Genomic DNA, 10,564 nt, shown 5'->3' on the forward strand with positions numbered 1-10,564 from the left:
TTGGTGTTAATCATGAAATATTTTGATATTTAGTGTGGGTGTCAGGGGCTGGACCCGGCCACAGCTTAATTAACCCTTTCCCAATTAACCTTTTCCCAATGAATCTTTTCCCAATGCTGTTGGAAAGGCATTTTGGATGCTTGAAGGATTTATTTCTTATTTAGGATTTGATTTCTTGTACTTCATCTGTGCTTCGTGGTGTGTCTTTTAATCCAGAGTTTAGCAAAATAATTCAAGTTTTTCATGGAGTTTCTCCTACTGGAACAACTCTCAGGGAATATTTCTGCTGATTTCCTTTCTTTATGGACTCGTGAAATGGTCTGGGTTGGGAGAGACCTAAAAATCTTTATTATCTCTTTATTATCATCGCTTTAGTATCTCTTTTTTTATCTCTTCGTTATCATCCCACCCCTGCCATGGGCAGGGACACCTTCCACCATCCCAGGGTGCTCCAAGCTCCATCCAGCCTGGCCTTGGACACTTTCAGGAATGGGATATTCCACATTCCACAATTTTCCTTTTAAGGCACTCCCTGCGTGAGTTTTTGAGGAGTTTTGGACCCTCTGTAAAGAACTTGTCCCTTAAACATCGATTTGCTTTTCCTCCACAATCCCTGATCCCTCCTTGCTCCACACATTGAAATCTCCCAAAACCAGGCCAAAACTCTCCCAAAAAGCTAAAACCAAGCCTAAATGGATGCTTAAAATCCCAGGGAATTCTTTTGGGCTGCATATCCCCTGAGCTCCTCTAAACCATTGATAATTTCCCACTTTTAATGGACATTAATCACTTTTTTTTGCTCCTTTCCTGTTCCCAGCTGGTGGATTTTGGGCTGAGGGATTTTTTTCTTCCCTGGCCTTGTGGGAATTGTGCTCTACCTGTTTTGACTTTTAAATCTGGCTTTGCCTCCGTTGATCCCATTACATTTTATTTATAGCCCAAAGTGCTTCCTTGGAGCTCAGACGTTGTCTGGAGATAGGGATTGTTTCGGGAACAGCTCTCTCACATTCCCGCCATCCTGATTTTCCCACTCCCTGTTACCCTGCTGTACCTGAAAATCAGGATTTGTGTCTTTTTTGGGGAGGTTTTGTGGCTTGAATTGGGTGCAGAATGGGAGGATTGGGGCCGGAGAGTTATAAAAATCTGGTCAGGAGAGGTTGAAACTCTTTTCTCCTGAAAAATCCTGCTGGTTTTGTCCTCTAAAAATGAGGATTTGTGCCTTTTTTGGGGCAGCTTTTGTGGCTTGGTTTGGGTGCAGAGTGGTAGAATTTGTCTCAGAGAATTTTTCACTGGTACCAAAGGGTGGTCAAGAAAGGTTGGAACTTTTCTCCCAAAAAATCCCGGTGGTTTTGTCCTCGAAGAATCGGGGTTTGTGTCTTTGCTCCTGGGCTGATTTTGTGGTTTGCTTTGGCTGCAGAAAGGCAGAGTTGGGCTCAGAGATTACAAAAATCTGGCCAAGAGAGAATGAAAGACTTTTCTCCCTCAAATTCCTGGTGGTTTTGTCCTCTAAAAATCAGTCTTCACTCTCAGAAGGTTTTGTGGCTTGGTTTGGGTGCAGAATGGCAGAATTTGGCTCAGAGAGTTACAAAAATCTGGTCAGGGGAGATTGAAACTCTATTCTCCCAAAAAATCCTGGTGGTTTTTGGCTCCTAAAAATCGGGATTTGTGTCTTTTTTGGGGCAGGTTTTGTGGCTTGGTTTGGGGGCAGAAAGGCAGAATGGGGCTGAGAGAGTTACAAAAATTTGCTCAAGAGATGTCAAAACTCTTTTCTCCTGAAAAATCCTGGTGGTTTTGTCCTCTAAAAACCAGGATTTGGGTCTTTACTCCTGGGCTGATTTTGTGGTAATTTTGGGCGCAGAATGGCAGAATTTGGCTCAGAGACTTACAAAAATCTGGTCAGGAGAGATTGAAACTCTTTTCTCCCTTCAGATCCTGGTGGGTTTTGGCTCCTGAAAATGAGGATTTGTGCCTTTTTTTGGGCAGCTTTTGTGGCTTGGTTTGGGGGCACGAAGGCAGAATCACCTCCCTCGACCTGCTTTGCATTCCAACTGCAAATCCATTTTCCGGTGGAGAAGCTCCACCTTTTCGTGAAATTCTCTGGTTCCCTGACTTCTGAGTCTTAAAACCTCCTTGGATTTGGGAAGGGCAGCACCCAGAGGCTGCAGGGATGTGCCTGCAGTGGGAATTTCTCAATTCCATGCCCCAGTTTGTGCTGCGTGAGGGTGAATTCCCCGTCCCGCTGACACCCGGTGTGCTCTCATTACCCCGAGTTTGGCAGGAAATGCAAATAATTAAAATTAAATCAAATTCCTCGTTATTTCTTTCTTTCTTTCTTTCTTCATTTATTTATTTTATTTTCCCAGTCTGGCCCTTCTTGGAGCTGTGACTCTAATTTAGCCCTGCAGGAAAATGGGAAAAAAGCCTGGATGAGGCACCGATGTTGATCTGTAAAATGGAAATGCTCTGGAAATCTTCCTTTCCACCTGTATCCTGGTTTTTGGGTTTTTTTTTTTTGGGGGGATGACACAGCAATGCAGCCCTGGAGCTTTTCGCTGGCTGGCTGGAAAGCCCCGACTCTGGAGACTTTTGAGGGGAGCCAAAAAAATCCAAACACTGCATCCCAACCAGCCCAGAATTTTGGGAATGTGCCGGGATTTATCTCTGTTCCTGCCCCTCCCGGCCCTCCTGGCTGCTCCTGAGGAAACATTTCTGCACCTCCAGCCCTTGGATTTCCAGGTAGCTCGAGGTGAAGCTTGATGAAGCGCTGGTAATTAAAATGCAAAGGGGTTGGTGCCCTCCGGGGAAATCTGAAACCCTCAAATGACTCGCATCTGATTTGGCCTCAAAACTCCGGAGCTGGATTCCTTATCCTCGTGCAACTTTTCCTCCCGAGCCACATGAGGAGCTTGGGATGGGAGCAGGGAATATTCCATAGTCCCAGCCTTGCAAAGAGGGGGAAAATGCAGCCCAGACCCTTCCCAAAGGCCTCAGGTACCTCATGGCAGGATGAAAAACCCCAGAAAAAACTGTGGGGAAGCGGCTGTTAAGGAATAGTAAGGGGTTTTTTTTTTTGGTGCTACAGTCCTGAGGTAAAGTTTAGTTTTTCAACCTGGTCAGGCCCAAAATATATTGAAAAATAGATTTTATTTGTAAATAACTGACAGGACACAACATCTGTGCTGTCTCTTTTCCCTCTATTTTTAAATCACGGCCCATCCTGAACTCCGCCTTGAACATTTCCGATTTCACCGAGCAAGAGGAGATAAAAATCCATGGATTTCTGGTAGCACTGCTGCTACCAGTGGAGATTTCCTCACATCCATCCCTGAAAACAGGGATTTGACCTTGTCACAGCACATCCAGCAGGGACAGCCCGGGATGGGGGTGGCCTTGAAAGCAGAGATGGGTTTGGTGCCCTGAAGAGGGAGGAGGTGGAAGGGGAGGTGCTGGAAGTGCCGGGCCAGCAGCGCAGGGTTGGGTGTCAGGTGGAATTTTGGCAGGGACAGAAGCTCGGAAGCAGCTGGGGACACTTTGTGGGGCGTGGATGTGGGGAAGGCCCTGCCTTTGGAGTGGGAAAATGAGCCAGAATTCCCAGGCTGGGATGAAGGTTCCTGGGGGAATTTGAGGATCAGCTTTGAGGCGGCAGCTCCAGGTCCCAGCGTGGTGGTTTTGGGGATGGAATTGAGGTCACAAATGAGGCACAGAGCACCAGTGATGCTTCTCCTGTCCAGAATTGTCTCCCTGGCCTTGTAGGAATGAGGTTGGACAGACTGATATCCATAATCTCCCTTCCTTGTATCTCGAGAGGTCCACGAAGGCCGAGATTAAATGAAAACAAAAGAGGAAAATGAATGAGTTCTGCTGATCTCACTGATTTTAATCAAATTATGAACAAAGCCAAGGCCCTGCCACATCCAGAGCTGCTCAGTTTTGTGTACCTGAGGCTGCACAATTATTTTCTCTTGCTGGTTGAGGTGATGCCTGAAGAGGCCACCTGAAAACAGAAACTCGACAGGAGAAGGGGAATAAAGGCAGGGATTTGTTTGAAAGGCCTTCAAAGGTACCCCTGGGGGCCAGAGGCCACTGCCGAGATGGGCCCCAAGGTGGATGGCAGGGCACGAGTTCTTCACACTTTTATAGGTTTGGTTCATTTGCATAGCAGGGTGAATTCTCCAATTAAAGCTTAGTTAATGAGGTAATTCCCCTCAGCTTGCCCCCCTTTAGAGGCTCTTTGGTTTACACTTTCTGGGCCTAGGACGGTCTGGGTGTCCCTGGAGAGCAGGCCCGGAGAGGCTTTGTTATGTATGCCCAGCACAGAGAGCAGAAGTGAACAGGCCACAAGAAACTCCAGAGTTACTCACTGGGCAGTGCAGGATTTGGAAAACAGGAAAGTTAAAACCTAAGGCATCATTCTACTCCTTCAGAGGCTTGACAAGGCCGCAGGTTTTCCAGGTGGAATTGTTCTTTCTGTGGCCATGCAGGGACAGCCAGCTGGGATGAGATTAACGATGGAATTATCAACTCGTAAACATTAAAAGTTAAGCCAAGGTTATCGTTTCATGGCCTCTCCTCAGTGATGGCCACGCTCAGGGAGTCGCTTCAGCTGCTTTCTGGGGTTCCCTGATGGGAATTTGTGGGTCCTGCCTGGATCGTTGGCTCTTGGGGCCCTGCTGGATCCACCCTCGTCCTGGCAACGGCAGAGGTGGGACTGAAGAGTGCTGAGGTTCATTTCAGGCATTGAGAACGTGAATTAGCACGATCCTTGTGTAATTTTTAATCAGTTTTATCCCTCAATATTTCTCTGCCAAGCCTTTGTCCCGACCCCATTGTTAATCCCTGCTCCAGCTGCTCAAGGATGGAGTGTGGTGCTCTCCCCTTGGGAGTCTCTGCCCTGCGTGAAAGCACTGAAATTTGGGAATTTTCTAATGCTCTCCCCTCTCCCAGTACTGAAATCTGAAATTTGGGAATTTTCCAATGCTCTCCCCTCTCCCAGTACTGAAATTTGGGAATTTTCTAGTGCCCTCCCCTCTCCCAGTACTGAAATTTGGGAATTTTCCCATGCTCTCCCCTCTCCCAGGACTTTTTTCTGCCTCTGTCACTGTCAGCTATTTTTTACACCACCCACATGACTGTGGGGTCACTTAAGAGCTTCTTTTCCTCCACTGGAAGACCCCAGGAAGTTGTTCTTGAGGTCCAGCTCCTCAACACCGCTCTGACTTCATATTGAGGAATAAAACAAGAGGAGGAACCAGCCCTGTGGCTGTGGATCCCTTCAGGGATTCAGGAATCAGCCCATGGAGCCTCCAACTCCACGTGGAAATCAGCTGGAGGCCAGAGGGGCACTGAGAGAAGGAGAAGGAGGGGAAAACTGGGAAAAGAGAATGCGAGGAGGGGATTGGGGATTGTCCCACTCTGCTCTGGGCTGGGGCAGCCTCACCTCCAGTGCTGGGGCACTTTTGGGTGCCTCAGTGTGAGAGGGATCTAAAGATGTTGGAGAGAGTCCAAAGGAGGGCATGGAGAGGGTGAAGGGTCTGGAGGAGCAGCTGAGGGCTCTTGGTGTGTCCAGCTGGAGCAGAGGACACTGAGGGCAGAGGGCAGCGGGGGCTGCGGCTCCTCCCGAGGGGCAGCTCCGATCTCTGCTCCTGGGCCAGGGACAGCACCCAGGGAGCGGCTGGAGCTGGGCCAGGGCAGGCTCAGGCTGGAGAGCAGGGAAAGGTTCTTCCCCCAGAGGCTGCTGGGCACTGCCCAGGCTCCCCAGGGAATGGGCACGGCCCCGAGGCTGCCAGAGCTCCAGGAGCATTTGGGCAGTGCTGCCAGGGATGCCCAGGGTGGGGTTGTTGGGGTGTCTGTGCAGGGCCTGGGGTTGGAATTGATGATCTTGGGGGTCCCTTGACTCAGGATTTTCAATGAGAGATCAAACAAACCCCACCCAAGCAGCTCCTGCTGTCCCCAGAGCTCTTGGGGACATCAGCACGGGCGCCTCTCCCAGCGTCCCTCCTTGGGACCAGCGAAATCCTTCCTGGTGTTCCCCAGCCTGGCCGTGGCTGTGGGTGAAGGGAGGGGACTCTGGGGTCACCTGGGTGACCAGGGCAGCTCAGGTGAGCTGGGCCATTCCATCAGCTCCATGCCAGGGTGGGCAAAGTGGGATTTTCCCCTCCCGGCACAAGGACTGGGCTGTGCAGAAGGAATTCATTGCTCGACGAACATCAGAGCTACCCCACTGTGCTTTTTTTCTGAAGGATGCCGCTCTTTTCTTCCTTCTCTCTCTTTTTCTTTTTTTTTTTTTTATTATTTAAATGAGTATCTCGCACACTAAAAAACCCCCAAAATCATCTGAGTTTCAGCTGTGACTCCAAATGATGTCAGTTAGCGCCCGCACCTCGTGAACTTCCCCTCTCGCTCACCACATCCTGGTGGGGTTTTCTGTGTCAAACCCGAGCCAAGCCCTTCTGACAGGAGGTAAATTTAGCCGAGCACCCACTCGTGATGAAAGGCGTGGGCCGAGCAGCCGCCCTCGGGGGTGTAAAACCCTTCTAATTATAGCAGGGCCGCCTTCCTCTGCTCTGCCCTTCTCACATCATTGAGTAAAAAACTCCTGCTCGCTGTCTTTCCTGCTACAGGAGCTGGGGGGTGTTGAAATCGTGTCCTGGCCCCTTTGCCCCAGTGGGAACAGGCCCAGGGGACAGCAGGTGACAAGGGCAGCCTTTGTTTGGCTCCGTCAGGGCGGGGAAGGTGAGCACGGCAAACATTTCGAGTAGGCCCTGTAAAAGTTGGTTCGATTTGCCTCCAGTAGGCCAGAGAACAAAACGAGGTTAAACTGCACTGGGAAAGCTGAAGTTTAATCACTGAATTTCCATCTTTTGTTAAATTCTCCGTTGTGAAAGTGGCACTTGCGGCCCAGACGCTCTCGGGTGGCTTTTGTTGCGTTTTTTTGTGGGTTTGGGTTCTTTGTGGGTTTGGGTTTTTTAAGGGAACTGAAAGGCTGCCAGGTGAGGGTCCTGCTGTGCTGTGTCTGTGCCCTGCACGGTCACCAAGGCTGGCTCCTGGAGCGCAGGGGACAGGCTCAAGGCGAGGTGGCACCGGGGTTTCGTCCTCTCCGTGAGATGCTCCAGGCTGGGATTTTTCTGCTGAAGGCCTGGGATGAGCTCAGCTGGGCAGAGCTGGGTGCTGGAAACGCCAAAATTGTGGGTTTAATCTCTGCCTGGGCCGTTCACTTGAGAGCTGATGATCCATGTGGGGCCGTCCTGATATTCCGTAAAATCTTCTATAAAATATTCCATAAAATCTTCTGTAAAATCACTTGGGCAGGGGCTGGCTGACTGCAAATGAGGTTTCCATTGCAGGGAGAGCTCAAAAAGGGCAAGTTTTGGGGATGCTGCTCCACCACCCCTCCCAAGGGGGGCACAGCAGCCACAGGCTCTGCCCTGGGTCCATCCCAGTGGTGGCCCTGGATTTTGGGACCCTTCCCTGTCCCAGTTTGAAGAGCAGGGTCCTTGTGCCTGTGGATGCTGCAGCCAGCAAGAGCTGGAGCTTTGTGGCGTGCAAAAAGAGGAGAGATTTGGGTTTTTCACCTGTGCAAACTGCCCCTAAGCAGGTGCCAAGTGCTGTCACAGTGGGAACAAGATTATCCCATGAAATATGGAGGCATTTCCAAGAGAATTCATCCCATGGCAGGCAGGGAATGGCTCTGGCTGAGCAAATCCAGAGGGCCCTGCAGTGTTCCCGGAGATAATATTCCCGGCTGTCCAGGCCCTGTGATTTATCCCGTTGTTTTTATCCCTGCTGGTTGTGGATATTGCCCAGGGGTGGTGATGGATCGCCCCTGGAACCTTTCTGCTGCTTTGTTCTGGGGTTTCAGCTGGGTTTTATCGCAGCTCAGCGCTGCGTTCTGCTTATCAGCTCCCTGCTGAGGCTGGGGGTCACGGGGAGCGGGAACAGAGGTGTCCTGGGCAGCCAGAGTGGGAATAACTCTGGAATTACAGGCTCTGGAATAACAACAACTTGCTTCTCCTAGCAAAGGGTGAAGTGAAGCTCCTGCAGGGTGACAGCAGAGGGACGGTGGCGAGGGTTTGGGATCACTTCAGGAATTCTCTTTGATGGCTCCATCCCTCCCAGAACAGGAGTCTCCAGCAGGCCGTGGGAAGTCAAAATCCTGGGATTTGGGTTTTTTACGTGACTTTAGCACCATGGAGTGAGGGGGGTTTGGTGGGAAACGCCCAAAACTCCAACCTGGTGAAGGCTTGGGGCTTTCAGGGGTGATCTGCCCCAAGCCCCAGTGCGAGGTAGAGAAAAGCAGGTAAATGAAGACCTTTTCCCTCAGAACGTCCCTTTCTGCGGCTGAGGTTCCTCCTCAGCCCTTCCCTGGCTGGCAGCTCCAAGTGTGGGTGTCGGGAGGAGTGCAGGGGTTATCCTGGAAAAGCTGAGCAGCTCCCTTCCTGGGCTGGGTCTCAGGGAACAAGGATCCTGCAGCTCCATGGAGCTCCAGCGCCCAAAGCAAGCCCGACTCCTCTGGCTCCCGGCGTCTGCCGGGATGAACTCGCTCTTCCGAGAGACAAAAGCATCCCAGGAATTCCGCTGCTTCCCTGCCTTGTCCTCCAGCCCTGCTGGAAGAGCCTTGCGGGGCTGTCAATGCTCCAAAGGGCCCTTTGGGGACATGGGGACCTCCCAGGACAGCACCTCTGGCTGCCTTGGCAATTCCAGCTCAGGAGCTTCCTCCGCGGGGCTCCAGCTTGGAAAAATTCCCATTTCAGTTGGATCATTTTCCCAAAAGAGCGGGAAAGCAGCAGCCAAAAGGATGTGATTGCAGGAGCAGGTAACAAATACTGACTGGTGTTCCCACAGCCAGAAATAACAGTACAGGGCATTTGCTTCCTCAGAGGAAGAAAATAAAAATATTTTTTTTTTAAAGTAAAATTAAGATTAAAATTAAAATTAAGATTAAAATTATAATTAAGATTAAGATTAAAATTAAAATTAAGATGTAAATGAAAATGAAAATGATAATTATAATTAAGATTAAAATTACAATTAAAATTACAATTAAAATTAAGATTAAAATTAAAATTTAGGTTTAAATTACAATTAAAATTAAAACTAAAATAAAAAAATTAAAAATGAAAAATGAGAATGAAAAGAAACATTTAAATCAAAATTAAATAAAAATGAAAAATTACAATGAAAATGAGCATGAAAATTAAAATTAAAATTTAAATTTAAAAAATGAAAATAAAAGTAAAAGTAAAAACTAAAATTATGAAAATTAAATTTTTCCAAGCTGGAGCCCCGCGGAGGAAGCTCCTGAGCTGGAATTGCCAAGGCAGCCAGAGGTGCTGTCCTGGGAGGTCCCCATGTCCCCAAAGGGCCCTTTGGAGCATTGACAGCCCCGCAAAGCTCTTCCAGCAGGGCTGGAGGACAAGGCAGGGAAGCAGCGGAATTCCTGGGATGCTTTTGTCTCCTGGAAGAGCGAGTTCATCCCGGCAGAGGCCGGGAGCCAGAGGAGTCGGGCTTGCTTTGGGCGCTGGAGCTCCATGGAGCTGCAGGATCCTTGTTCCGTGAGCCAGCTGGGATTGAAGGTTGGATTGGATGCTCTTGGAGGTTTTTCCAGCCCTAATTCCGTGATTTTGCGGTGTGGAGGTTCCTGTGGGTGCTGCTGCCAACAGCTTTGTTCGGTTACTCAACAGCACTTTGCGTTTCCCTGGAATATTTTGGGTGTCTTTCCCTAAATCCAGGGAAATGCTGATTTATGGATAGAAGGACGGTGCTTTAGGGTTTGGCTTTGCTGTGGGAGCCTCTGCCCTGAGCCCCACGTGCGGCAGGATTGCTCAGGGGGACTTTTCCGCATCCAAAAGTGAGGGATCCTCCTTTGCAGCAGGGATTGGGAAAGACGCCCCTCGCTCCCTGCAGAGCTGACAGAACAAAGGCAGGCCTGGGATGATCTCTTCCCTTTTCCCTGGCTTAGCTTGGGAGATTTCCCGGGAACAAACGTCTCCCTGCCGTGGAAACGCCCTCGCTTGCAGGAAATCTGTGGAATTTGCAATTCCGGCGCCGCTGCTCCCAGGCTGAGGTGCCAAACGTTGAGGCAGCAAAAATATCTCAGCTTGAACTTTGAGACCTCAGCTGGAACGTCGAGGCCTCTCCCATGTGTGTGCAGAAGGCTTGGAATTCTTGGAATCCTGTGTTCCCCATCTCCAGGGCGGCGGTGGGAGCTGGGAGCAGTTTGGGGATGCTCAGGATGAAATCATCCCTCTGTCCTCTGCTGCTCTCTGAATCAGCTGTGCCTCGTCATTCCCTCCAGGAATTGCTGATCATTACCTCCAGGAATTGCTCAGGGAAAGCAGCTGGGATGTGTCTCTCACAGGCAACGAGCTGGGAGTCACGGAATCATCCAAGACCTCTGTGCTAGTTTGAAAACAAACCAGTGGGAGGCACCAAGTCAGAATAACAATTTAATGGAAATTAAAGGAAAGGAAAAGAAAGTAAAAGAAAACACTGACAGAGTCAAGGTACAACCTGAGTCCCTGTTAGTCAGGGTGGTGGTGGCAGTCTGGTGGAATGGTGGCTGCAG

The sequence above is a fragment of the Aphelocoma coerulescens genome, chromosome 23 (genome assembly GCF_041296385.1).
Source record: "Aphelocoma coerulescens isolate FSJ_1873_10779 chromosome 23, UR_Acoe_1.0, whole genome shotgun sequence".
NCBI lineage: Eukaryota > Metazoa > Chordata > Aves > Passeriformes > Corvidae > Aphelocoma > Aphelocoma coerulescens.